The sequence below is a fragment of the Cetorhinus maximus genome, chromosome 31, assembly GCF_964194155.1.
Source record: "Cetorhinus maximus chromosome 31, sCetMax3.hap1.1, whole genome shotgun sequence".
Classification (NCBI taxonomy): Eukaryota; Metazoa; Chordata; class Chondrichthyes; order Lamniformes; family Cetorhinidae; genus Cetorhinus; species Cetorhinus maximus.
In genome coordinates, this window is record NC_135909.1 from 17,529,749 (window position 1) to 17,557,216 (window position 27,468).

Here is a 27,468-nt window from a genome sequence, read left to right on the forward strand (position 1 = left end):
GTATTTGCCTCGTAAACTTTGCACTAAACCTGTCATCACAAAACAAGCGGATGCTGCTAATGTCATTGGTGGGGAAATTGGATAGGGTGAAAATAGATGAAGTGGAAGCTATCACAAGGCTGGCACCGCTCACAGTAGAAAAGCTGCTCAATCAACATCGGATACATCTTGGATTACTGAGGGAATGAAGGGTGGAAATAGCGGAGACTCGAGCCACAATCTTTCAATCCTCCTTGGAGATGGGAGTGAAGCCAAACAACTGCAGATTGTTCATGTTACATCCGTGTTTAAAATGGAGAGGGATAAATCCAGTAACTACAGAGCAGTTAGTCTCATGCTGGTGGTGGGGAAATGTTTAAAGACAATAATCCAGAACAGAATTCATTGTCGCTCGGTAGAACATGAGTTGATAAATGATAACCAGCACAGATTGGTTAACAGAAAATCAGCACTGAAATACTTAATACAGCTCTTTGATGACGTGTCAGAGAACATTGACCAGGGACGTGAGCATGATGAAGTGTGTCTGGACTTCCAAAGGGATTTGAACAAGTCCCACATAATGAACTTGGTAAAATTCCAGCAGCTGGGATTAAAGGGGCAGCGACAGCATGGATACAAAATTGAATAAGGGACATAAAGGGTAAAGTTGTGGCGAGCTCTGAAGAAGAGTCATATGGACTCAAACGTTAACTCTGTTTCTCTCTGCACAGATGCTGCCAGGGCTGCTGAGTTTTTACAGCATTTTCTGTTTTATTGTACATTTTAATAACTTCCAGCCTATATTCAAGTTTGCTGATAACACTAGGTTAGGTGACATGGTTAGTAGTGTATGTGGGAGTAGCAAGTTTCAAAGGGTCATTGACAGATTCAGTGAGTGAATAAAACTGTGGTCGGTGGTGGTCAACACTGGGAAGTGTGAGGTCATCCATCTTGAACTAAAGAAAGATCCGAGAATTTCCTAAACAGTCAGAATCTTGGGAATATGCCAGAGGAGCTGAGAGTGAGAGCTGAGTGGGACCGGAGGGCGGAGAAAGAGTCTGCATAGATATGTAGATGTTCAAGTGAGTGGGGATAAAATGCAAGTACAATGTAGTAAAATGTCAGAAATGTCTCTTCTGCAAGAAGCATAGGAGAGAGGAATTTTACTTAGATGGAGAGAGACTGCATAATCCTGTGGTACAGAGGCATCCTTGTACAAGAATTACAAAAAATGTTTAGATGACATTGCAGAATGCTGCAGTACAGATGGATATGGGTGCCTCTGTATAAGAATCATTGATAAAAAGTTATTATTTAGGTGCGTCAAATACTTAGGAGCGCATGCGAAATGTTGGTCTTAATTGCAAGGGGACTGGAATAGAAAAGCGGAGAAGCCTTTTTGCAACTGTACAGGGCATTGGCGAGACCACACCTAGAATAATTGGTGTTGATTTGGCCTGATTACTGAAGGATGGACATAACTTGCATTGAAGGCAGTTCCCGAGAAAGGTGACTGGGGTATCCCCTCGACTGAGGGGGTTTTCTAATGAAGTAGAGTTGATCAGGTTGGATCGAGACTCACTGGAATTTCGAATGACTTAACAATATGATAGTGAATAGTAGGTGGCCACACCGGCCATTTGCGTCTGTGCCAATTCTTTGGGGTCAATGGGCTGAGGGAATTGGCTCGGATGTGTTCACAGCATTTACAGCTTGTGTCCGTCTGTGACTAAACATCATGTTCAAGATTGAATTTTTGCATTAAGCTCATGCAAATAACGGACATGCTTGTGGGCAACAGAAAATGCTCCCTTTTGGCATTAATGAGAATGTTAATAGCAGAAGATGGTTTCAATCCATCGACCTCTGGGTTATGGACCCTGCACGCTTCCGCTGCGCCACTCTGCTGCTTGGTCTTTAATGTCTACTGTTCCATTATAGTTTTAAAGTGTTTCACATGTTTAGAATATATTTCCTGCTGTGGAATTGTGCTCTCTGGTGTTGAGAAATGTTCTTTGTTGTTGTGTAAAATGCTTCCCTGCAGTACAAACGTGTTCCCGGTTGTACAAATATGATGGCCGAGCCAGCGAATCTCGTATCCATTGAATTTTTAAAAAAGTTCCGCTCTGGTGCACTTCTCAGCTCTGGCCAGTAGATGTCAGCACACTCAGAGAGCGACAGGACGGAGAAGAACCGTTCATATTTTATTGGACGGCGAAGGGAGGTATTTGTAATTACTAACGGTGAAGATGACATTTCATAATATTTTGTTATACCAAGCAGAAGTTATAATGTTGTGCTGAAACCGTCAGGTTGTAGTTTTGTATTTGAGAGTGAGATACATTCTTCTCTGGCCTTTTCTGGCCCATTTTGTAAATGTGGGATTCAATATCTATGTCACTCACTGGTACTGTGTGAAACTGAGAGACATTCTGAAGCTGTCAGTCCTGGTTACTGTATGTGAGTGTGGAGACATTGTCAGTGGATCTGCCAATATGTTTGGATTTATTCTGTAACAGTCACTCTCTTGGACAGTATATTTGTGTTATATTCCATTCCTATCTGTATCAGTATTTTCTGATACTGAGAGAGGTGGTTTACATTCTGAAACTGATAGTGGAACTGCATGTGGAAGGATTTTGCTCCATCAGTCAGCTTCTGGTGCTGAAAGTGAGTGTTGGAGTCTTTCTGTGTCTCTCATTCTCTGGTACAATATACCTGTGTCATATTCAGACTGCATATTGCATTTTCTGGTATTGTATGAGGACACTTTTTGAGCCTTCCCGTAGAACTGCAGGTGTGCAAGTGTTATGTACTCAATCACTTTCTGGAAATGCAAATGAGTTTGGGACTCATTCTGAATCTTTTAATGATGTGTGTGTGTTTAACTCTATCAATCAGTACTTCTGCATGTGAACGTGGAAATCATTCTGAATCTGAAGTCTTTGGTGCCCTTTTTTTATTCATTCGTGGGATGTTGGCTTCGCTGGCTAGGCCAGCAGTTATTGTCCATCCTTAGTTGCCCTTGAGAAGCTGGTGGTGAGCTACCTTCTTGAGCCACTGCAGTGCATGTGGTGTAGGTACATCCCCAGTACTATTCGGAAGGGAGTTCCAGGATTTTGACCCAGTGAGTGAAGGAACAGCAATATATTTCCAAGTCAGGATTTTGAGTGTAGTATCCATTCTCTATCCGTTACATACATGTCAGACTCTCGTAACGTGTGTGAGTATAAGATTCAATACAGATCTGTCAATGGCACTCTGTACCTGTGATATTGTAAAAGAAGTGAGGGAATCATATGTTTCTTTCATCACTTGGATCTGTTTGTGAGCATGAGATTCATTCTGAATCAGGTCTGTCAAACTTTGGTATAAAAAATAGTGAGGTTCAATTGGTGTTTTTCAATCATTGGTATTGTATGTGAAAGTGGAGTTTATAGTGTGTGTGCTAGTGTGTGGTCTCCCATTTGTATCTGTCAGCATCTGTTACTCTATGTGATGCTTGGACTCTTTCTAAATCTCTCAGTGGTACAATTGGTGTGTCATATTTCTTCAGTATCACTCAGATTCAGCTATTGTGAGTGCGTGCAGTGAACAGCCTGTATCTTTCAGCATCTGGCACTGAAAATGTGCCTGAGAATTATTCTCTGTGTGAGTGTGGGATTCATTATATAACCTTCAGTCTCTGGGACTAATTTTATTTTTGGATTCATTCCACATACATTTCCAGCAGAGAAAAAGGCCACTGATATGGTAGCTTTAAAGCAAACAATGGTATTAAATATCTGTCACTGTGCATACAATTGTGAAAGATAATGTATCCTTTAATCTGATCCTGGAGTGGTCCGCAAGTGTAACTCCAGCTTGTACGAAACGATTTGATATGTGGCATTGTGTCTGATTCTGAGTCAGAATTTCCACACAAATGCAAAATGGAGCTCAGTCCTGAATTGGTAAAGTATCTTTAATTTGACACTGTGTGAGGATTGAGAATTAGCATGAAGTTTATAGCTCAATTCATACTCATCAAATTAATATTGTATCTCAGTTTCTTAATCAGGGTGAGTTTTAACTAGAATCTGAGTTTGGATCTCAGGTTATACTCACTTTCATAATATCTCAAACTGATAATGCACTTAAGGTTTGGATTTGCATCTAATGTATGTGTCAGAACACAATGTGGGAATTAATAATGCAATTTATAAACTAATGATGTGTGCAAATATTGGACCGTTGCATAACATGAATCTCAGTGTACATTATTAAGGTTAAGACTGTAAACTTGAAATTGGAAACATGCATCAGTTTTATTTGACATTTAGTTTGTAGCTAAGGCTGTAATATTGTGGGATTGGCCTGGTGCAAATTGTATCGTGGGTGAGAATGTGGATTACCCGTCTGTGGTACTGAGTCGAGATAACATTGGAACAACGTCTATCTCTCCTGCGCTGTTTGATTGATGGATGGAAAGTGTGACTCTGGAACTATTTCTGCTGTCTGAGACTGTGAAATTGATGTCCTGTCTGTGTCTCTGCGCTCTGTCAGTGATAATGTACGGACTGTTTGGGAGGAGCTGGCGGGAATCTTCATTCTAGCTTGGCTGGAGGAAACACCATATTTATTCTGGTTCCTTCGATTATTTGCCTGTTGGAAAAAAGTTTATTTTAGGACTCAAGTGCAGGTGGGGTGGAAGATACAGATTCCATCAGTTTGACCTCTATAAATAATCATTGTGAATGGTTTGAGAGGCTTTAGCCAGGCTCTAGCTCTGATTGGTCAGTCAATTCTCAATCTAAATCTTCAACCAATCGGAGAGCCCGGTAGAAGGAATTGGAAGTGCCGATTGGCTTATATTTTCAAACTCGAAAAGCCCGCCAATTTGAGGGAAAAATAGGTAATAGCCAAACGGCTTAATTTCCTGGCAATTTTAATCTCACACTTTAGGAGCTGTAATATTGCATTTTGCGTCACAGAATCCTGGCGCTATTTTAGGAACAGATTAAATGTGTCAATCTGTTATCTGTAACCGGCTGTAACAAAGCAGCGATTTAAAACAGAGCCAATCTCAGCTCACTGGAAACGCAATACTATAGGTTACCAACCGACTCCTTCACACAGGCTTCATTGGGACAGAGAGAAACGGCTGATTTCTGATCCTGTCCCCTGAAAGCGGCCGGGAATGTTACAATCTGAAGAGCGGAGCGCTCCAGCAGCCACACGCTCAGCATAGCTGCTCTTTCTCAGGAGCCTGTGAAAACGTCCCGCGGGGAGCTGCAGTCCAGCCCGGGAGGAGCGAGACTTGACTTTGGCTTTGTCCTGGGCTCTACCGCCGGTCTTTCTACAATCTTACACACACTTACACCACGAATGAAGAATTCCTCCCGCACTCACCCTTCCCCTATCTTCTGGGGAATGCAGTCGGCCACTTCTGAATGGTCAATGTGTTCGGAATCTCGTTGGGTGGCTTTTGTAACCAATCAGAGTGCAGCCTATTTCATCAACTTTCAAAGATCAATGAGAAAATGGGCCGGAGATTGACTGAACCAAACTGGCAGAGCGGAAACGGGTTTTCAAATTGAAAATAAACGCCAATGTATTTGAAAATGGCTGAAAAAAGAGACATGTCAAAGCTTTTCCTTCTGTACTCAACAGGACACTCCCAAGAAAACCAATACAAGGGGAAGACAACAATTTATACTGATAGAGAATATACTTCAGGGTGGAAAGTGACGGTCTTAGGCCCGGTCATGAGCTTGTGTGATACACAGCGCGAAGTGATCTGATCAGGGTAGCCATTACCCTGCAGGATGCCTTTGATGAGCCCGGTTTCAGCATCAAGCTTGCACGGTGAACAAATGGCTCGGGTCCTATTTACAACGTTGCCGATAAGACCAATCTTACAGAGCGTGGAACTATAAGAATCCCAACGCGTAGATTGACCAGTGAAGGTCGGCTTGCGGTAAACCTGGTAGAGAATCCTCTGGAAGATTCCTCAACTAGTGTGTCAAGGGAGGGGAGTTATTTTGACTGCTCCATTTCATAGGTGAATTTGAGCGCAGGATGGAGCCCATAAAGACATGTAAGGAAATTGTTACATGCAACTGCGGATATAAATATAGCAAACGTATCATCCACATATCGGAAATAGGCGAGAGGGAGGAGGTGAGGCGTCTTTCCAACCAAGGCCCGAATTTTACGTTCGAAAAACGTGATAACGAAAACGTTTGAAGTATTTTATTTTGTTAGTCCTTTATTTCCTTGTTGGAAATCTCCCCACACTTTCTGTTGTTCTTTATCTCATTTTGGAAACCACAGAGATTACCTCCACGCGTCCGGAATTGTGGTCTGACCACGGGTAAGGCTAAAAAATACACCGCTGCTGCGATGGCCGGGAATCGAACCCGGGTTAACTGCTTGGAAGGGAGCTATGCTCACCACTATACCACCATCGCACACTTCCTTACATCACAGTCAGCATTTAAAGTACCGCGAAACACACTATATCTTTGACATTTTGTTACTGATTGATAAACTGTTTTGCAATAACTCTCACCATGTTCATCGACACCAACACCCATCTCGGACCCTCCACCCCTGCCTGTCCCTCCGTCCCCACCCCATCTTCCAATCCCAGCCCCGGCCGTGTATTCACTATACCCCCTGACCTTCCCCTCTCTGACGCTGAACGTTCAGTGCTCAGCAAAGGACTTAGTTTCATACCCTTACGCTCTCACCTCAATTAATTTCGGGCTCGGCACGATGCTGAACTCTTCTACCGCCGCCTTCGTCCCCGTGCTCACTTCTTTGGGCAGGAGTCCTCCCCCCGTTCAACGGATCCTTTCACCCACCTCCAGGATTCTCCCTCCACCTGGGCCCCTCCCTCTGGATTCTTACCTTCTCTTGATCTTTTCATTGAGAACTGTCGGCGTGACATTAGTCGTCTCAATTTCTCTGCTCCTCTCACCAATTCTAACCTGTCTCTCTGAACTTACAGCACTCCATTCTCTCAGGTCCAACCCCAACATTGTCATCAAACCCGCTGACAAGGGTGGTGCTGTTGTTGTCTGGCGCACTGACCTCTACCTCACGTAGGCTGAGCGTCAATTCACAGACACTTCCTCCTACCTCTCCCTGGACAATGACCCGACCACTGAACATCAAGACATTGTTTCTAGGACTGTCACTGACCTCATCTCCTCTGGAGATCTTCCTCCCACAGCTTCCAACCTGATAATCGCCGAACCACGGACGGCCCGCTTCTACCTCCTACCCAAAATCTACAAACAGAACTGTCCCGGCAGACCGATCGTGTCAGCCTGTTCCTGCCCCACGGAACTCATTTCTCATTATCTTGACTCCCTTCTCTCTCCCTTTGTCCAGTCCCTTCCCACCTACATCCGTGATTCCTCTGACACCTTACGTCACATCAACAATTTCAAGTTCCCTGGCCCCAAACGCTTCCTCTTCACCATGGACGTCAAATCCCTCTACACCTCCATCCCCCACCAGAATGGTCTGAGGGCCCTTAGCTTCTTCCTTAAACAGAGGCCCGAACAATCCCCATCCATCACTACCCTCCTCCGTCTGGCTGAACTTGTTCTCACACTGAACAATTTCTCCTTTAACTCCTCTCACTTCCTCCAAATAAAAGGTATGGCTATGGGTACCCGCATGGGCCCCAGCTATGCCAGTTTCTTTATGGGGTGTGTGGAACATTCCTTGTTCCAGTCCTACTCCGGCCCCCTCCCACAACTCTTTCTCCAGTACATCGATGATTACTTCGGTGCTGCTTCATGCTCTCGTCGGGACCTGGAAAAATTGATTAATTTTCCTTCCAATCTCCACCCCTCCATCATTTTCACATGGTCCATCTCTGACACTTCTCTTCCCTTCCTTGACCTCTCTGTCTCAATTTCTGTTGATAGACTGTCCACCAATATCCATTACAAGCCTACCGACTCCCACAGCTATCTCGACTACAGCTCCCCACACCCAGCTTCCTGTGAGGACTCCATCCCATTCTCTCAGTTCCTTCGCCTCCGTCGCATCTGTTCTGATGATGCTTCCTTCAGAAACAGTTCCTCTGACATGTCCTCCTTCTTCCTTAACCGAGGTTTTCCACCCACGGTCATTGACAGGGCCCTCAACCGTGTCCAGCCCATCTCCCGCGCATCCGCCCTCACACTTTCTCCTCCCTCCCAAAAACATGATAGGGTCCCCCTTGTCCTCACTTATCACCCCACCAGCCTCTGTATTCAAAGGATCATTCTCCGCCATTTCCGCCAACTCCAGCATGATGCCACCACCAAACACATCTTCCCTTCACCCCCCACTGGTGGCATTCCGTAGGGTTCGTTCCCTCCGGGACACCCTGGTCCACTCCTCCATCAGCCCCTACTCCTCAACCCCCACCTATGGCACCTCCCCATGCCCACGCATAAGTTGCAACACATGCCCCTTCACTTCCTCTCTCCTCACCGTCCAAGGGTTCAAACACTCCTTTCAAGTGAAGCAGCATTTCACTTGCATTTCCCCTAACTTAGTCTACTGCATTCGTTGCTTCCATTGCGGTCTCCTCTACATTGGAGAGACCAAACGTAAACTGGGCGACCGCTTTGCAGAACACCTGCGGTCTGTCCGCAAGAAAGACCCAAACCTCCCTGTCGCTTGCCATTTTAATACTCCACCCTGTTCTCTTGCCCACATGTCTGTCCTTGGCTTGCTGCATTGTTCCAGTGAAGCCCAACGCAAACTGGAGGAACAGCACCTCATCTTCCGACGAGGCACTTTACAGCCTTCTGGACTGAATATTGAATTCAACAACTTTAGATCTTGAACTCCCTCCCCCATCCCCACCCCCTTTCCGTTTCTTCCCGCTCCCTTCTGTTTTTTCCAATAATGTATACGGATTGTTCTTTTCCCACCTATTTCCATTATTTTTAAATATATACCTGTAATGCCCTGTCAGTCTTTCCACCCCACCCCCACTAGAGCTGTACCTTGAGTGTCCTGCCATCCATTCTTAATTAGCACATTCTCTTAGATAATAGCACCACCTTTAACACGTCTTTGTTCCTTTGTCTGTGACATCTTTTGATTATCTGCTCCTATCACTGCTTGCTTGTCCCTACTACCACTCCCCGCCCAACTTCTCTCCCCCGATCCCCCACCTTAAACCAGCTTATATTTCACCCCTCTCCTAACTTTACTCAGTTCTATTGAAGTGTCATGAGGATTTGAAACGTCGACTCTTTTCTTCTCCACCGATGCTGCCAGACCTGCTGAGTTTTTCCAGGTAATTCTGTTCTTGTTTTGGATTTCCAGCATCCGCAGTAGTTTTTTGGTTTTATTCAGAATAATTTCCCGGCCCCGCTCTCTGGAATCAGGTCTGACAGTATCTCTCGCGAAGAATCAAACATTAACTCTGTCCCTCTCTCCACTGATGCTGCCAGACCTGGAACAGGGCGAACGTTTCGATTCCAATGTGACTTCTTCGCCAGTTCCGGGAGGCTCTGTTTCACTCGCCGCAGATGCTGCCGGAGCTGCCGAGTTATTTTCAACAGCTTCTTTGTTTTTATTTCAGAATGTCAACAAAGCCAGGCCATTCAGGAGAGACTTTAAAAATATTGTTTCACGCTAAGATAGAGGTGTGAAACTGTCTTCCCTAATAAGCAGTAAATGCTGCCTCAATGAATAATTCCAAATCCGTGAGTAATAGGTTTTTGCGAGGCAACATTATAATAGGATATGGAATCAAGGCAGCTGGATGGAGCTAAGACGCAGATCAGCCATTGTCTAACTGAGTGTTGGAACAGGAAGGAGGGACTGAATGACCTTCTCCTGTCCCTCCACAGATACCCGGAACTCTGGGCTCAGACACTCTCTGTCTCCATGGATCCCCGTCATTCTAGACTCGGGCACTCACATCAGGATCACACTTCACAGATAATCACTGACATGATCGGATTCTCCCGCTTTTATAGCTATATTTTCAGCTGCGGTACTTTTAAAACTCCTGTTTTATAATTAGAGTGAATTTTACTGTTTTTATAAAATGAACGACATTGAACTTGCGCCTAACACAGGGATCCAGGCAGGGATGGAATGTCCAACTTAGAGTGAGTGAAGACGAGTCTCTGAGGTTGAAGAGTGCACCAATATCTTCAACATCTCAGGAGGGCTCGTCCGGGAATTAAACCTGACAACTCGAGCAAACTAATTTAAAGAACACCCCTAAATGAGAATAATACCACTAAAGACTGGAACAACGAGGCAGCCAGTGACGCTACATGAACCAAAGATAACTTTCATTGTCTCCCAAATCCTTTAAACCAACCTGTCACATCACAATTGTTAAGTCAGAAAATGCAAGAGTTACACCACAGCTCAGGTAGTGACAGAGAATGTGAAACTGGGTCCATGTCTCACATCGATGACCTTTCACCAGAACTGGGAAAAGTTAGTTTTGTAATTAGTTGTAAGCCTGTGTAAGGAAAGAAAAAAAAAATCAAAAGCGACAGCCTGTGATATTTTGGAAGCCGGTTAAAAAAATGAGAAAATAGTTTATGCTGCATGGCCAGAGAGAGGGAAACATAAGCTCTTTGATTTTCAACAGCACAAAATGAGGCCCGTGGTGCCCCTGAAAACTCTCTGTAAGATCAATGGAACAAGCAAAGAAACAAAGGATGTTTCTGGAGGAGGAGTGAATGGCAGATTGATGAACAACTGCCATCCGAAAATAAAAACACGAGGAAAAGGAATCTCGAAATAACCTCTGTAAACAGGAAAAGCGAAGTCAAAATGGGGCGCGGGAGGGAGGGAGAATGGGTGGGCGGGTTGGGGACACTTTTCCAGAGCGATATGGTTGATCTCAATGATCTCACTGGAAAGCTGGAAAGTGTCTAATTGAAAGATGAGGCGCTGTTCTTCGAGCGTACCTGAGCTTCATAGGAACATTGCAGGAGGCCGAGAGCCGAGTGATCTGCGGAAGAGCCAGGCCGCCAGTCATTTTGTTTCACCAGCTTGACTGTGTGGATGAGTTGGGTCGAGTTCCTGCTGATTTACCGGCGGAACTTGGGTATCAATTCAGTCACGAGAAACTGACACCCCGACAGCTTCTGTCCAAAGATACTCCAACTCCAACATTTACTGTCCTACTGTGTCCCTGAGTCACATTCTGCTGAGTAATTTAATTCATTCCTGCTCAAATCCCTGATTGTTAATTCCCTCTGAACCGGATTGCTCAAACACGAGAAAAGGCTCAAACTCGTCTCAGTGTAAATACCACAATACAGTTAAAGTGTGGATAAAATCAAATTAAACTGCGGGACTCCAGTTCCGTCGGTTTCTATGTTCTTTCAGGCACGATTGAAACCGACTGATTTCAGCATCAGGATCAATCCAGATTCCCGTTACATGGACAAACCTTCTTTAACATTTGCGTGCATTTTCATCACGTGCGTTGCAGTGATATACTGTCTGCAATGATTTCTCGGGCTCTTAAACATGCTCCTGATTTCAATAAATGTCACCATCTCCAACGCAAAGAAGTTTGAAAAACCTCTTGGACAACGCACCCTGATCCGGCCAAATCAAAATCAAACTGTGGGACTCTCAGGCTGTGTTTAAACTTAAGAAAGCCTCTAGGACTGAGGTAATGGCAATCAGCACGTAAATGCATTGAATGGGTACATTAATGCTGATGAACTTCCAGAAAACTCTGGTGAACTCACTTCGGTGACTCTTCATGCTCTGTCCGGACCTGGAAAAATATATCAAATTTGCTTCCAATTTCCACCCCTCCATCACCTTCACATCGTCCATCTCCAACACTTCCCTTCCCTACCTTGACATCTCTGTCTCCATTTCTTGTAATAGACTATCCACCAATATTCAAATCCAGCTCACTGACCCCCACAGCTACCTCGACTACAGCTCCTCACACCCCGCTTCCTGTAAGGGCTCCATCCCATTCTCTCAGTTCCTTCAGCACCTTCGCATGTGTCCCGATGAGGCAACTTTCCAAAACGGCGCTTCTGTCATGACTTCCTTCTTCCTAAATCCAGGTTTCCCACCCACTGTGTTTGGCAGTGCCCTCAACCATGTCCCGCCCATCTCCCGCGCCTCTAGTCCTCACACTTACCCCTCCCTCGCAGAACCACGATAGGGTCCCCCTTGTCCTCACAATCCACCCCACCAAACTCCATATTCAAAGGATCATCCTCCGCCATTTCAACCAACTCAATCATGATGCCACCACCTTCCCCTCATCCTCCCCGACCACCATCCCCCCAACCCGTCAGCATCCCAGAGGGACCCTTCCCTCGGGGGCAACCTGGATCACTCCTCTATCACTCCCAACACCTCATCCCCTTCCCATGGCACCTTCCCATGCAATCGAAGAAGGTGCAACAATTGCCCCTTTATCTCCTCCCTCCTCACCATCGAATGGCCAGAATACTCCTTTCAGGTGAAGCAGGGCTTCACTTGCACCTCCTCCAATTTGGTCGACTGCATTCGCTGCTCCCAATGCGGCCTCCTCTACATTGGGGACATCAAACCCAGACTGTGTGACCACTTTGAGGAACACCTTTGGTCTGTCTGCAAGCATGACCCAGACATGTCTGTCACCTGTCATTTCAACACACCATCCTGCTCTCATGCCCACATGTCCCTCCTTGGCCTGCTGCAATTTTTCAGTGAAGCCCAACGCAAACCAGAGGAACAGCAACTCATCTTGCGATTAGGCAGTTTACAGCCTTCTGGACTTATCTTGAGTTCAACAGCTTCAGACCAGGAACTCTCTCCTCTATTCGCACCCCCTTTTAGTCCCCTTTTTTCCTAAATTTTTAAAAAAAATTTTATCCACTTAGTTTTATTTTTATTCGTTTATCCACAATTTAATCCGCTTTTTACCCCCTTCTATCTCATTTTCTAACTTTTTATTCCTCACCACCGACCCCACCCCCACCCCATCCCCCAAAGGGTCCCCTGTTACCTGTTGCATGTTGTTCTTTCACACAATGCTACCCGTGTTTCCTATTATCACATTCTGCTTTCTGACCTTTACATCACTATCAACACCCTTTTTTAAGCCCTTATTGCTACCATCAAAATTACCTTTGTCCATTATTTCATGGCACCTTTGTCAATCTGTCATTTTTTCCCACTATCGCTGACCTTCTATCCAGCTTCACTTCCTCCACACTCCACACTTTGACTCTTGGGCTCCCTCCAGAAGCTGCATAGTTACAGAAATTAAATCACCACTCAGTCCCTTCATTTAAACCAATGACTGCTTCTTTAAGGAAGTTCTTCATCCCGATTTATAGAGTAATTTGATGGAACATGCGAATACGAAGCAGGGGTAGGCCAAGAAGTTTTCCGATGTTGCAGGGATGGGGTCAGACTGAGAAACCATGCCTGACGGTCGAGAATACAGGACGACGAGCCCGCGACAGATTGAGACAGATTAGGCAGTGAGAAACAGCTTCTCTTTGTGCAAGGCACAGGTTTTAAACGAATCAGTGGGGACATGAGGATTCATCTTCCCTGGTGAGTGGTAAGGATCTGGAATGCAATGCCTGGGATAGGTGGTAGAGGCAGCTTAAAATCGGTGCTTTCATAGTGGAACTGGACAACTGCCTGAAGAGAAATGTTTACATGGCTATGGAGAGAGGGCAGGGGACTGGGATAGCTGAGTTCCTGTTGAAGAATCTCAGGACAGACAAAAGGCTGAATGGTCTCCTTCTCTGCTGTAACTTTTCCACTTGTACGGGTGTGAGGTTCTCTCTGTATCACTTTGTCGCTGGAACAGGATTTTAGTGTGGAATTCATCTCCATTCTGTATCGCTCTGTCTCTTGTACACTGTGAGAGTGTGCGATTCAATGTGTATCAGTCAGTGTCTCGTGCCACCCCTGAGTTAATGATTCATTCTGGATCTCTCTGTCTTTTACTCGCAGTTTGGGTGTGGGATTCATTACATGTCTGTCAGTCCCTGAGACACTTTGCAAATCTGGATTCATTCAACCCAGAATATACCTCACTGAAAGTGGGCCATTTGTACTAACAGGTAAACTGCCCGACAAGATCCTCCCTCTAGAATATTTCATGTAACATTCTCTGTTTATCCCTGAAATTCATTCTCCCTCCTAGACTTATCTAGACTTCCTTTAAATGCAGTTTATCTAATCGTCTCAGTTGCTCCAGGCAATAGTTGGCCTGTAACTGCTGCCGATTCAATGGGAATAAATTAACTAATCATGTTTTCTTAAATGTATTTCATATTTGTATTTCTATGTCTGCCCCATCACATCACATCACAAATTCCTCACATTGACCTGTTTCTGCAACACCGACAATGTGAGTTTCTACCGCTCTGTTGCGGCCAGTAGATGGCAGCACATTCTGATATAGTGAAGTTGAGAGATCAGAGACAATCGAGAAGACTTGTTCACACGATTTGGAAAGGGACAGTTTTAGAAATACTATGAGAATGGAGATGACCTTTTCTTATATGTATTTTGTAACAAGCAATAGTTATCGTCTGTTCCTCGATACGATGATGACATCCACTCAGGGCCGTGACTTTCTGCCATGGGGCTTCATGTGAGTGAACAGGCCGATTCTCGGTCCACAGATCATTGGACACATGGGGACAGGATGTCCCAAGAGGTAGTGAGATCCGGAGTGCAGGATTTGCTTCCTGTCACTTCTCCTCAGTCGTCGTTCTGCCTCATGATTGAGACCTTGTGACTCAGAGTGTGCTGCAGCTTGTGGGATGAGTTTTGGTCATTTTGAATGATGAGAAGCAAGCTCCTCGCGGTCATTAATATGAATGCTGCAGCGCTTGAATGAACATTTCAGAGAATGTTTGTAGCGTTTTCGTTGTCCTCCCCTGGAATGTTGGCCATTTAAGAGTTGAGAAAACAGGACCTGGAGGGTGCGACACTTTTCGACCATCCGGACACAGTTTGCAGTCCATCCAAGTTAATGTTTCAGGAGTTTGGCCTGAATGATTGATGAGCTGCATTCAAGAACGCCACTCCAGTTTGTTCGGCAGCGCTCCCATGGAATCTGGAGAGTGCCGCGGAGACATTGCGGATGGAATTTATCCAACACTCTTATGAGTCGCCGATGCACAGTTAAGTAATTATTACGTTGTATTCGACCCGTCAGCCGTTGTCTTGTGTGTGTAAGCGAGATACAGGCTTGTCGCCCCTTCTCCACTCCATTATTGCTGCATTCAGCCTCCCAAAATCTTTCATAATTTTAAAGACCCGTATGAGGCCAGCCCTCAGCCTTCCTTTTTCAAGAGAAAAGGTAGACATCCTGATAATCATGTCGTGCCTGTTTACCACTTGTTTATTTTTTCATGGAATATGGGCGCTTTTTGCAAGCCCAGCATTTGTTGAGCATCTCACATTATCCTTGAAGTTACGAGTGAAGCAAATTACTGTGGGTCTGGAGTCACATGTAGGGCAGGCAAGGGAAGGGCGGATGATTTCTTTCCGTAAAGGGCATTCGTGAACCGGGTGGGTTTTTACTACAATCGATGATAGTTTCTTAGCCGCCATTACTGAGCCGAGATTTCAATTCCAAATTTAGGAAATATTTTAATTTAAGTCTGCTCTGTTGGGATTTAGACCCTTGCCCGCAGAGATTAACCTGGTCCTCTGTATTGTTAGTCCAGTGACATCAGATTCAGCTAATCCAGATTCAAGCGAAGATTGCAATTATCCCAAAGCATTTTATTAAACCGATTGATGCAAAGATTTTTGTTCCAGTTGGGAACATCAATAACTTCACGAACTTGATCAGATATTGTGGGTCTGTTAGGAACTACACAAAATACAAAGGTGAGTTAGAATCTAATGCACAAATTAACACGAGCAGAGAGTGTGAGAAAGAGCCCTGAAATGTTTGGAAGGAGACGCAGAAACTTCAGCTGACGAGTGAGCCGCGGTTTTCAGGAAGTTAAACAAATTTCAGCATAAAATGACCACGGCAGGACTCGAACCTACAATCTTCTGATAACCTCAGCCAATACCACCGAAGTTAGACGCCTTATCCATTAGGCCACGCGGCCAGCTCGCCCATTCCGTGTCGTGGCCTCCCCTCTACCGTTGCTAAATTCCAGAAAATAAACCACAGAACAGCCCCTTCATATCAACCATTACCAAAGGAAGCCGTTCTTCCCGAATTAATGAGCAATTTTATCTATGTTTCCGACGTGTTAAGACGATAGTGTCAGAGAGAGAAAAACTTCTGCGAATTTTGGAATTGGGGGAGGGGTAGGGGTGTGGGGGCGTTGGGGCGCAGTCAAAAAAACATGACGTTTCCGGGGTGAAATTAGGAAACTTCTCTCTCAGCAAAGGGGATTGGAATTTCAGAGATCCCATCGGGAAACAGCACTTTAATTTTAAATCTCAGTTTGATAGATTTGTATTCATCAAATATATGATGGATCAGTGAGAAAATGGGTATTTATCTGTATTGGAAATTTGTTCTTTGAAATATTATTGAAGACATTGAGTTATGCATTTACTGCAATCGAACCCAGGTTTCTATGATGATAAATAAGAATTCTACGCCAGAATCACCAATCATGCTGAAATCAATTTATTTCCCTAACTGCAAGATCACTGCCCTAAAACAGAAAGCAAACTGAAAGTAACCCGACCTCGAAGAAAATAAAATAATTTAGGGACTGTGATGCTGTAACAAAATAGGCAACTTGTATGTAGGCGTCGAGAATCTAATCCGAGTTTCCCACGCCCTAGTGACGCATTGTGCTCCTGAACCCGCAATGCACAGGTTTGGACGGATTTCTTAACTTTCAAACTATTTCCTAATCTGATTACCAAAGTATCACTTCCCTTATCATTGATCTACAGTCCCTCATTGTTCAAATCCCACGTCTGGCTTTCGGTATTTTTAATCACTCCACAGACAGAACTGTCAAGAGGGTTTAGAGAAAGTAAATAAAGATGAACTGTTCCCACTGGCACCAGGGTCAGTAATCAAATAGGGCAGATTTTATTTCATTCAAAAAGGATCCAAAGACAACGTGTGGAAAATATTTTCTCGTAGTAAATTGTTAGTATTTGGGTAGACTGCCTAATCGGCAGGGAAACCCTCGACTGTCACCGTCTAGATGGGCATTAATTCGAGAAGAACGGCTTCCTTTGGTAAGCAATGAAGGTGAACAAGGCAGAAGAGGGATACGAAAATCCTGTCGGAGAGCAGAGCAGTACTTCTTCAAGGTAGGCATTTCTTGAAGGGGTGTGGCAGTCAAATAAACATAGAGATAAAAACAAATTGAAGGGTCATGAGGACTCGAAATGTCACCTCTTTTCTTCTCCGCCGATGCTGCCAGACCTGCTGAGTTTTTCCAGGTAATTCTGTTTTTGTTTTGGATTTCCAGCATCCGCAGTAGTTTTTTTTGTTTTTATTCCTTTGGTAATGGTTTATATGATGGGGCTGTTCTGTGGTTTATTTTCTGGAATTTAGCAGCGGTAGAGGGGAGGCCACGAGGCAGAGGGTGAGAGAGCTTCAAAACACTGCAGGAGAATGATGACATGTTAAGACAATATTGTCAGAGAGAGAATCTTCTGCGAATTTTGGAATTGGGGGAGGGGGAGGGGTGTGGGGGCCTTGGGGCGCCGTCAAAAAACATGACATTTCCGGAGTGAAATTAGGAAACAACTCTCAAAAAAGGATACTAGAATTTCGGAGATCCCATCGGGAAACAACACTTTAATTTTAAATCTCAGTTTGATAGATTTGTATTCATCAAATATATTATGGATCAGTGAGAAAATGGGTATTTATCTGTATCGGAAATTTACTCCTTGAAATACTATTGAAGACATTGAGTTATGCATTCACTGTAATCGAACCCTTTTTCTGTGATGATAAATAAGAATTCTACTCCTGACTCACCAATCATGCTGAAATCATGATACTGCACATAATGAGAACACTCGGCCCGTCTGGACTCTGCTGTCCCTCTGAACGAGCATCTCACCTACTGAACTCCACAGCCTTTTCCCTCTAACACTGCACATTCTACATTTCAGATCAAGATCCAACTCCCTTTTGAAAACTTCAATTGTCCCTGCCTCTCCCACACTCTCCGGCAGTACATTCCGCATCCTAAACACATGCTGCATGAAAAAGAAAATCCTTATGTTATAATTGCTTATTTTGTAAATTAACTTAAATCTGTGCCCTCTTGTTCTGGATCATTCCATCAATGGATCAATTAACCCGTATTTACTCTGTCCAGACCACTCGTGATTTTGAATACCTCTATCAAATCTCCTCTCTAACTTCCTCACTTCATGAAACACATTTCCAAAATTTACGATCATTCAATGTGAATGAAGTTCCTCATGCCTGGAATCTGTCTTGTGAATCTTTTCTGCAATCTCACTAATGCCTTCACAACCTTACTAAATTGGGTTACAGAATTAGATACAATACTCCAGGTGAGGTCGAAGCAGTGTTTTCTACAGGCTTCATATAACTTTATTTTTTTTTACTCTATGCCATATTGATGAAGCCAGTGACGTTCTACGCTTTACTGGCTATTCTCTCAACCTGTCCTGTAACGATAAATGATTTATGAACATATACGCCCACATCCCTCTGTTCCCACAATCCCTTTAGAACTTTAACTTTTATTTCATGTTGTCTCTCTCTGTTCTTCCTCCCAAAACGAAGGACACCAGGTTACTCTGCAATGAATTTCATCTGGTAATTGTCCGCCCATTCCATCAACATATCTAGATACTTTTGGAGTTCTACTCTGTCCTCCTCACAGTTGGCAATGCTTCTAACTTTTGTATCATCGGCAAATTTTGGAATTGTGAGCTTGCAACAAGGTCTGGGTCATTAATAAGTAACAGGAAAATCAGGGGCCCTAAGACTGGACATAGCAACACAAGACATAGGAGCAGGTGTAGACCACACGGCCCATCGTGCTTACTCTGCCATTCAACGCTATCATGGTTGACCTTGGGCCTCAACTCTATTTTTCCGCAAGATCCCGATATCCCGCAAGGCCCCGAGAGACCTGGGGAGCTCCACAAGATAACTTTCTCCAGCCCAAAATGCAACAGTTCACCAAAAATATTTGGTTACCGTCACTCGGCTCGTTTTGTATCTGTGTTGCTACTATCCCTTCAATTGAATTAGATACAATACTCCAGGTGAGGTCGAAGCAGTGTTTTCTACAGGCTTCATATAACTTTATTGTTTTTTTACTCTATGCCATATTGATGAAGCCAGTGACGTTCTACGCTTTACTGGCTATTCTCTCAACCTGTCCTGTTGAGTTCTATCTTACCTCAGAAGTCTTTTGTCCGGCACTTTATCAAATGCCGTTTGCAAGTCCATGTAAATTACATCAACGTCTTCACCCTCATCAAAACTCTTTGTTGTTGCATCAAAAAAAAGCTAACCAAAGTTAAATAACACGATTTGTTCTTATCAAATTGTTAGGAAATAGAGTGGTTTAAGTAAATTATATTGGTATTTGTAGTTATTAGGAATGAGTTTTAGCTTTAAAGTTTAAGTTTGATTTGTTTTTCTGTACGTGTGTTAAGAAAGGTCAAAAGGAGTTTTAGTTTCGTTTTTAAAATGTGTTTGCATTTCTAATGAGGTTTACGATTTAAGAAGTGAAGCAAACACATCAATTCGGGCTGTTGCATAGCAACAGGGAGGCTGAGAGGCAGGTCCCTCCCGCAGACACACACGCAGAAGAAGAGAAATAGCAGTTTTGATTTGGAAGTTGCAGACCTCACTTGGCTTTTGAAAGTTGCTGCCAAGAGAGACTGGAAACGGGGGCAGATAGTTAGTCCCAAGCTAAAGAAAAATCCCAAAATCCAGGAGTGGGAGATGGGAAAGTCCAAAGCAGACCTTCTGGTCCAAGGAAGGATGGGAACCTGTATAATGTCCTGTTAATGAATTTAAGAGTGAGGGGCAGAGCAAAAGGCTCTAAGTTTCAGAGTTAAAGAGACAAAAGCTGCAGGAAACAGATTTAAAGCGAGAACAACTGGCAAGGGGAAAGAAGGCCCAAAGAGACTACTGAAGGTCTTTAAATCTTTGCCATGGGCAGGTGAAGCAGCAGTGTACTGTTCACAGCTGAGTCGATGAGAGAGAAAGAGTGGGGAAGATAGCTTGTATGCATGTGGTAACCCATGGGAGAGGAACATTGCAAGGACAGTTCGAAACCCTGGAGCTGAACTGTTGCGGAAGGCGTCAGAGTGAAAGCATTGGTTTGGGAAAAGATTCCAAGGCGAAGTGTGGAAAGCAGAGATTGGAAATCCTCATGTGAAGGACGGAGTGCAGTGAAGCTGGTTGACTCACGGTTTGACAAGCATCTGGAGGGAGTTGAGGAGAGATCCATAGCATCTGGTTAAGTTGGCATCTGTCACTTGGTTTCATAGTCTGGCATGCCTGACCACAGGGTGCCTATTGATACATGGATTGTGTAATTAGTGTGGAAATTAAAGTATAAGATAGCTTTTGTAACTTACGTTATCCATACAAATTTGTATACACCTGTAAAGGTATAGTTGTGGGTGAAAGAGTTTTGGAACATAGATCATTTTTTCTCTTTGAATAAATGTTTTATTTATTTTTTGTTAAAAGATGATCAGCTGACTCCTGTGACTCTGTTCAGTAGCTACTTTCCACCTATTTAAACAAACAAATAAAAGTTAGAATCTATCAAGCTGGGTTCCACTCTGGGTTTAGGATTATCCAGGGGTAATCTCAGCTCGGACCATAACATAATCCATGCTGCTTTTACTTATTAATGTGCATTTTCCCAGGTACTTTTCATGTTGTTAGGAATTTTCCTTTCTGAAAGGTAGCTCACCACCCAGGTTAAACTGACTGCCCTGTAGTTTCTGGGCTTATCCTTACACATTTGTTTGAACATAGATGCAACAATAGCAATTCTCCACTCCGCTGTCACCCCGAGTCTAAGGAATATTGGAAAATTGTGGCCAGCATCCCTGCAATTCCTGCTCTCCTTCCTCAGTATTCTGGATGCACCTCGTCTGTGTCTGGTCCTAATCAACTTTAAGCACACTCAGCCTATCAAATACCTTTTCCTGAAATCGTTTATTACCATTACACTAAAATATCGGTCGAGGTGAAACGGTTCACTTTCTGCTCAGTGCAACTCCTAGGATACAAACAAAATATGATCACATCAAAATCAAACCATGGGGCTACCAGATTTGGCAGTCTCAGAGAAGTTACAGTTCCATCAGAGAATATTACAATTCTCTCAGAGAAGATTACAATTCTCTCAAAGAAGATTACAATTCTCTCAGTGAAGGTAACAATTCTCTCAGAGAAGGTTACAATTCTCTCAGAGACGATTACAGTTCTCCCAGAGAAGATTATAATTCTTTCAGTGAAGATTAGAATTCTCTCAGTGAAGATTATAATTCTCTCCGAGGAGATTACAATTCTCTCAGTGAAGATTATAATTCTTTCAGTGAAGATTCCAATTCTCTCAGTGAAAATTATAATTCTCTCAGAGACTACAATTCTCTCAGTGAAGGCTACAATTCTATCAGTGAAGTTTACAATTCTGTCAGAGAAGGTTACACTTCTCTCAGAGACGATTACAGTTCTCTCAGAGAAGGTTACAATTCTCTTAGTGAAGACTACAATTCTCCCTAAGAATACGACAGTCCAATGCATTCATCCAGAAAATGGGTTTGTGCCATTGGTGTGTTCGGGTAACACCACAGTGCGATTGTTTTTTTTTTCAAATTGTCTTCATTTCCTTCATGTGTGTTTCGTTGATGAATTCTCTGCAATGGTGGGCTCATTTCGCTAGTATAAGCAAACCGCTCCACCTAGACTGCAAGAGTTTTCGACAATGCACTGAGCGGCTTACACGACAAATAACAACACGTGAGAGCTCGCTTGATATTTGAAACAGTGACCGCTCACATTCTGACTTATGAAACGTCAAATAGCGAGAACCACACCGCGAGACCAATAATGTAACTGCATGTATATAACTCAGCCAATATAGACTTTCATTGGCTCCCAAAACAGATCAGCCATTCGTTCAGAGCGCTATAGGTAAAAGAGACCATTAAAGAAAAACACTATAGGCGAGGCAGTATCCATAGAGGTGGGAAGAAAACTCAAGCTTCAGTTACACTCATTCTCTTCTTGGGATAAATTAACTCTTAAACTTCTCTTATTAGGATAAATTGACAGTCCAATTACATGAGCAACAGTTCCTCCATTTACTCCACGTGTTTTGCAGTGATAATTTCGCTGTAATGATTTCTCAGGTTCTGAAGCCTCGCCCCGGTTTAAGTAAAATCCGCCCTTTGGATCGCAAAGAAATTTGGATTTCAAGTGGCGACACACGAGGGATCGTCCGGGATTATGAAACCGAGATCTCTCGCACAACAAACATCCTGAAGCGCGAATCTTACCTCTACACCAACGAGCCTTTCACAGTTGAGCGAGATAACCGCTATGTACATTCATTGTCCTCCAGAGTGCGTCAACACTCCTTTTGGATTTCTGTCGTAACACCAGAAAACAATTAAGAATTACACCTCATGGCAGGCAGCAGCGTGGGCAGTGAAAGAGTGTTCACGTTTCAGGTCGATGACATTTCATCAGAACTCAGCAATGCTAGAATTGTGATCAGTTTTACACTGTAACTCCTGACACCGAGCTGGAACAGGAACTCGGCACCCACTCAGTCTGCCGGTGCGTGCGCCGTTCCTCCCACCGCTGACGTCCTCGTTGTTCATCCGTTAACGGTCGCCCACTTGCTGCCTCCCACTCACTCCCCTGCTCCCGAATGCCAGGTGCCCTGACCCCAGGCCCTCGCCGCCTCGCTCGCTGCGTTACACGCCAACACTTATGCCGCACCGCTCGCTACCGACTACCAAGCCGCTCACCTCCCACTCGGCACCTCCCTCCTGACCCCTGTCGCCGCTCTTCTCACCACAAGAACTGAGGAGATGGTGACAAGCAGAACAGCAAGTGAGGCGGTGAGGGGTAGGGAGCAGGTCGGAGAGCGGGAGGTTACTGAGGCGCCGAGCAGTCCGGCAAGCGAAAGGGTGAGCAGGACAGGGACAGCAGTGCCGAGAGAGGCACACAAGAAGAAGAACACGAAAATCAGGAGCAGTAACAGGCCATTCAGCCCCTTGAAGCTGCTCCAGCATGGTTGATCTGAATGTGGCCGCAACTCCACTTTCCTGTCTGCCCCCCATAATTCTTTACTCATTCCTTTCTCAAAAATCTCTCCAACTCAGCCGTGAACATTTTCAATGACCCAGCCTCCACTGCTCTCTGGGGAAGAGAAATGCACAGATTAATGTCCCACTGAGAGAGATAGAAAACAAATGACCTTCTGTCAGTCTGAAATGGGAGAGGCCGATATTTTTAAACTGAGTCACCTGATTGTAGAGTCCCCCACAAAAGGAAACATAGTCTCAGCAGCCACCCTGTCAAGTCCCCTCAGGATTTTATATCTTTCAATAAGATCACCTCCCATTCTTCAAAACTCCAATGGGTATAAGCCCAACCTCATCAACCTTTCCTCAAAAGAAAACCCTTCCATTCCAGGAACCAGTCGAATGAATCTTCTCTGACCTGCTGTGATGCAATTATATCCTTTCTTAACTAAGGAGACTAAGGCTGTCCACAGTCCACTAGATGCTGCCTCACCAACGCCCTGTATGACTGTGGGGAAACTTCCATAATTTTATATTCGATTCCTTCTGTAATAAAAGCCAACGTTCCATTCGCCTTCTTAATCACTTGCTGCATCTCTATACCAACTTTTTGAGGCTCATGAACCGGGACCCCCAGAACCCTCTGCACTGTAGAGTTCTGCAGCATTTCTCCATTCACATGATGTACTGCTTTTAAATTCTTCCTGCCAAAGTGGACAAGTTCACATTTTACCAAGTTTTTCTGCATCTGCCAATTATTGTCTACTCACCAACCAATCTAAATCGCTCTGTACACTCTATATGCCCTTCTTCTACAGTGAAGGCAGAAACAAAATACCCGTTCTACAGTTCTGCCAGTTCCTTGTTTTCCATTATTAATTCCGCAGTCTCACCATCTGCGGGACCAACACGCACTTAAATAAATATTTATAAACATTTATAGAGTGAATTCCGGCTCGGGAGTGGGCCAGCGAGCGGAACACAGCAAAAACAGTGTTCATTTCGGGCTGAGTTTGATCTGCACCATCTCCGCTGCTGAAAGTGACCTGGAGCGTCACTGGCTTTGACGTCACAGACACTGAAACTCCACGTGTGGAGCGCGTGCTCTCTGCTGTTCCGGTGTCAACAAACTCAGCCGAAAGGTCTTTCCCATGTGGACCAACGTGAGAACTTCCCGGGAAGTTTACATTTACCCCTCCTGCCGTGGACCCTCCTCGAATGCCTCCGACTCTGAACTAGAGTCAGAAACTTGGGACAAATCCCAAACAATTAGCTTACTAGATGCCCAGGAAAGGTTAAACAGTTTAAATTCTGGTCTATCACCTGGGTTACTGCGCAACCGAATACTCAGTCGCCCCGATCCGACCAGCTGACCTCTCCGCGGATCTCTTGACTTGCTCCCAACCTGTATGTTGACGCGTTCACGCACTTAAACCATCTGACCCACCAACGCACTCACCCACCAAACTCATTCACTCAGCCAGCTATCTACCTACACACGTCACTCACCTAACCATTCAGTCAGTCACTAGCTCATCCAGTCAGTCATATATGCGCTCCCGCACAGTCAATGACTCGATATTTAAACTACCAGAATATGGCAGTTAATGTTGTAAAAAGGGGCCATGTACTTTCGTTCCATGACTCTGCCGCTGCGTTTAGATGTCCTACCACCTTTAATGATTTACGTACATAAACACCCAAGTCCCACTGCTTCTCCACCTCCCTTAGAGTTATACCCTTCATTTTATATTGTCTTTCCAAGTTCTTCCTACCAAACCTCTCTCCATTGAACTTCATCTGCCACCTGTCTCCCCATTTCCACCAACAGGTCCAAGTCCATTTGAAGTTCTACACTATCCTCCACACTCTCAGCAATGCTTCCAAGCTTTGCATCCTCCGCAAACGTTGAAATTTTGTCCTGGGCACAAAGGCCTCGGTCATTGATATTGATCAGGAACAGCAAAGGTCCCAACCCTTCCGCCAGGCCGAAAAACATCCATTTACCACCAACCTCTGTTTCCTGCCACTCAGCCAATTCTGTATCCTTGTATCGGCGAAGCGGCTCTACTCCTTTCGCCAACTGTTTCACTATTCGGTGGCGAGTTTTCTCCTGTTAAATGGTTCAGATTGGAAAGTGGGGTGTGACTGGATTCACCTGTACAGAGAGGGGTTGGTGATGGCAGTTTCCCTTCTCCGATGAACCAGTTGCTGATTTGTTTTTATCTAAAAGTCAACTCTGGTGGGACTCGAACCCACAACCTTTGAATCTCTGTACAACAGCAGCTAGAAGTCCAACACGCTATCCGTTGCGCCACAGAGCACAGAACATATAGAGCTCATTTCCTATTCCACATAAGGGAATTTCTGACATTGAAGAACAAAACGTTCAAACGGTCAGCAATTTCCTCCATTTGAACAATGACGACATTTCAAGAGCACTCATTGCCTGTGAAGTGTTTTGGACGTCCTGTGGTTGTGAAGAGACCGATAGAAATTCGAGTGAAAGAGCAATTTCCTTCAAAAGGACATATTCAGGTTGGAAAATAGGGCGGCTGATTTTTTTTGCAGAAAAGGGTGAAGCGATTCATTTTGGTCGGAAGAACACGGGGAGAAAAGAGAAAATAAAGTTTGCAATTCCAAAGACGGTGCCGGAACAGCGGGAAATGATGTACATCTGCATAAATCATTGATGGAGGCAGTGCAGGTTGAAAGAATAGTTCATGAAACATACAATATCCTCGGCTTTATGAATGGGAGCATAGTATACAAGAGCAAAGCGGTTGTTTTGAACTTGGAAAAGACAGTATTTCGGCCACAGCTGGAGTATTGCGCACAGTTCCGGGCATCACAATTTAGGAAAGATGTGAAGGCAGTGGAGAGGATGCAATAAAGTTTCACGAGAATATTTGGCGGCGAGGAACTTAAATTACTTCGATACATTGTAGCGGTAGGGGATATTTACCTTGGAGACGAGGAATTTGAGAGGAGATTTCTTAGAGTTTTTTCCAGTCCCGAGTCTTCTGGACAGAGGGTGGGTGATGATTTGGACATGGGCTGCTTCAGAATCGGAGGTGTTGAAAATGGTGCTGAACATTGAGCAATCATCAGCGAACATTCCCAATTCTGCTGGAAGGAAGGTCGATGGTGAAGCAGCTGAAGATGGTTGGGCCTAGGACACCACACCGAGGAACTCCCACAGTGATGTCCTGGAACTGGGATGATTGATCTCCACAACCACAATCATCTTTCTTTGTGCTGGGTATGACTCCAACCAGCAGAGAGCTCCCCACCCCTCGCCTCCGATTCCCATTGTCTCCAGTTTTGCTGGGGATACATAATACCACACAGTCAAATGCTGCCTTGATGTCAAGGGCAGTCACTCTCACCTCACCTCTGGAGTTCAGTTTGCGTTGGAGGAAGAGGGGAAGCAGGTTGTTTTGTTTGCCCACCCAAGCTGAATATTGGGCTTGAGGTGGCGATCAGATTCGGAGAGGAGGGTGACAACCTTTCACTGAGTTTCAAGTTTGCAGATCAGACCTTGGCGGGATTGCTGCTATATTCCCAGGACGTGGTGATCTCATTCTTAGAGCAACACACTTACACTGAGGACAAGTTGCTCCATTTAAAATAAAATGGAGATGTGGGATTTCAGAATCTGTTCAACACTGATTCACTTTTATTCATTTCTGCATCCTAGAGTAACAAAGTGGTTTGTAACTGTAAAAAAAATAAATAAAATTTAGAAGATTCAGTCCAATACCTCCACAGTTTCCACTATTACAGCTTTCAGCATTTTCCGATGCATTCCATCTGGTCCCACTGACCTATCAACATTTAGCACAGCCAGACCTTCTCGTATCTCTTCTTTAACACGAGTTATATGTTAAAGAAGTAATTTGAAAATTGCAGATGGAGGATTTGTGCCCCCTTATTGAAGAGGGTTTAAAGGAGAGGAGCGAAGCATTTGTGCTGAAGAAGTGGGATCAGGGAAAATAAAAGTAACAATAAGTGGAATGAAGGGGGCGGGCTGTTCATGGGCTGACTGGAGAATTTCATTAGGATTTATTGATTGGAGATTGGAAGGTCATTTTTTCCAAATCTTTAAGGAGATTAATGTTGAAGGAAGCCTGTCTTCATCCATAAGGAATCATTAGCTAAGTTTATAAAAATAAGGTGGATAGATAGGATTCAATGAATTGGAGGGGCAGCACGTTGTAATGTGGAATATAAGATCTTGGTGAGGGC

The 27,468-nt window shown here is 44.3% G+C and overlaps 1 long non-coding RNA gene and 3 other non-coding genes across 4 annotated transcripts in view; 1 reads left to right on the top strand and 3 right to left on the bottom strand.

The window, feature by feature from the left end:
• LOC144670309 (uncharacterized) overlaps positions 1-27,468 on the top strand; it is a 621,539-nt gene that overhangs the window by 412,651 nt on the left and 181,420 nt on the right. The gene's annotated exons all lie outside the window — the stretch shown is intronic.
• Positions 6,363-6,434, bottom strand: trnag-ucc (transfer RNA glycine (anticodon UCC)). Its single transcript has one exon. It is a non-coding gene; the product is annotated as a tRNA-Gly (tRNA).
• Positions 15,981-16,070, bottom strand: trnar-ucg (transfer RNA arginine (anticodon UCG)). Its single transcript is given in 2 exon segments — positions 15,981-16,016; positions 16,034-16,070. It is a non-coding gene; the product is annotated as a tRNA-Arg (tRNA).
• trnar-ucu (transfer RNA arginine (anticodon UCU)) lies at positions 25,455-25,544 on the bottom strand. The gene is given in 2 exon segments: positions 25,455-25,490; positions 25,508-25,544. It is a non-coding gene; the product is annotated as a tRNA-Arg (tRNA).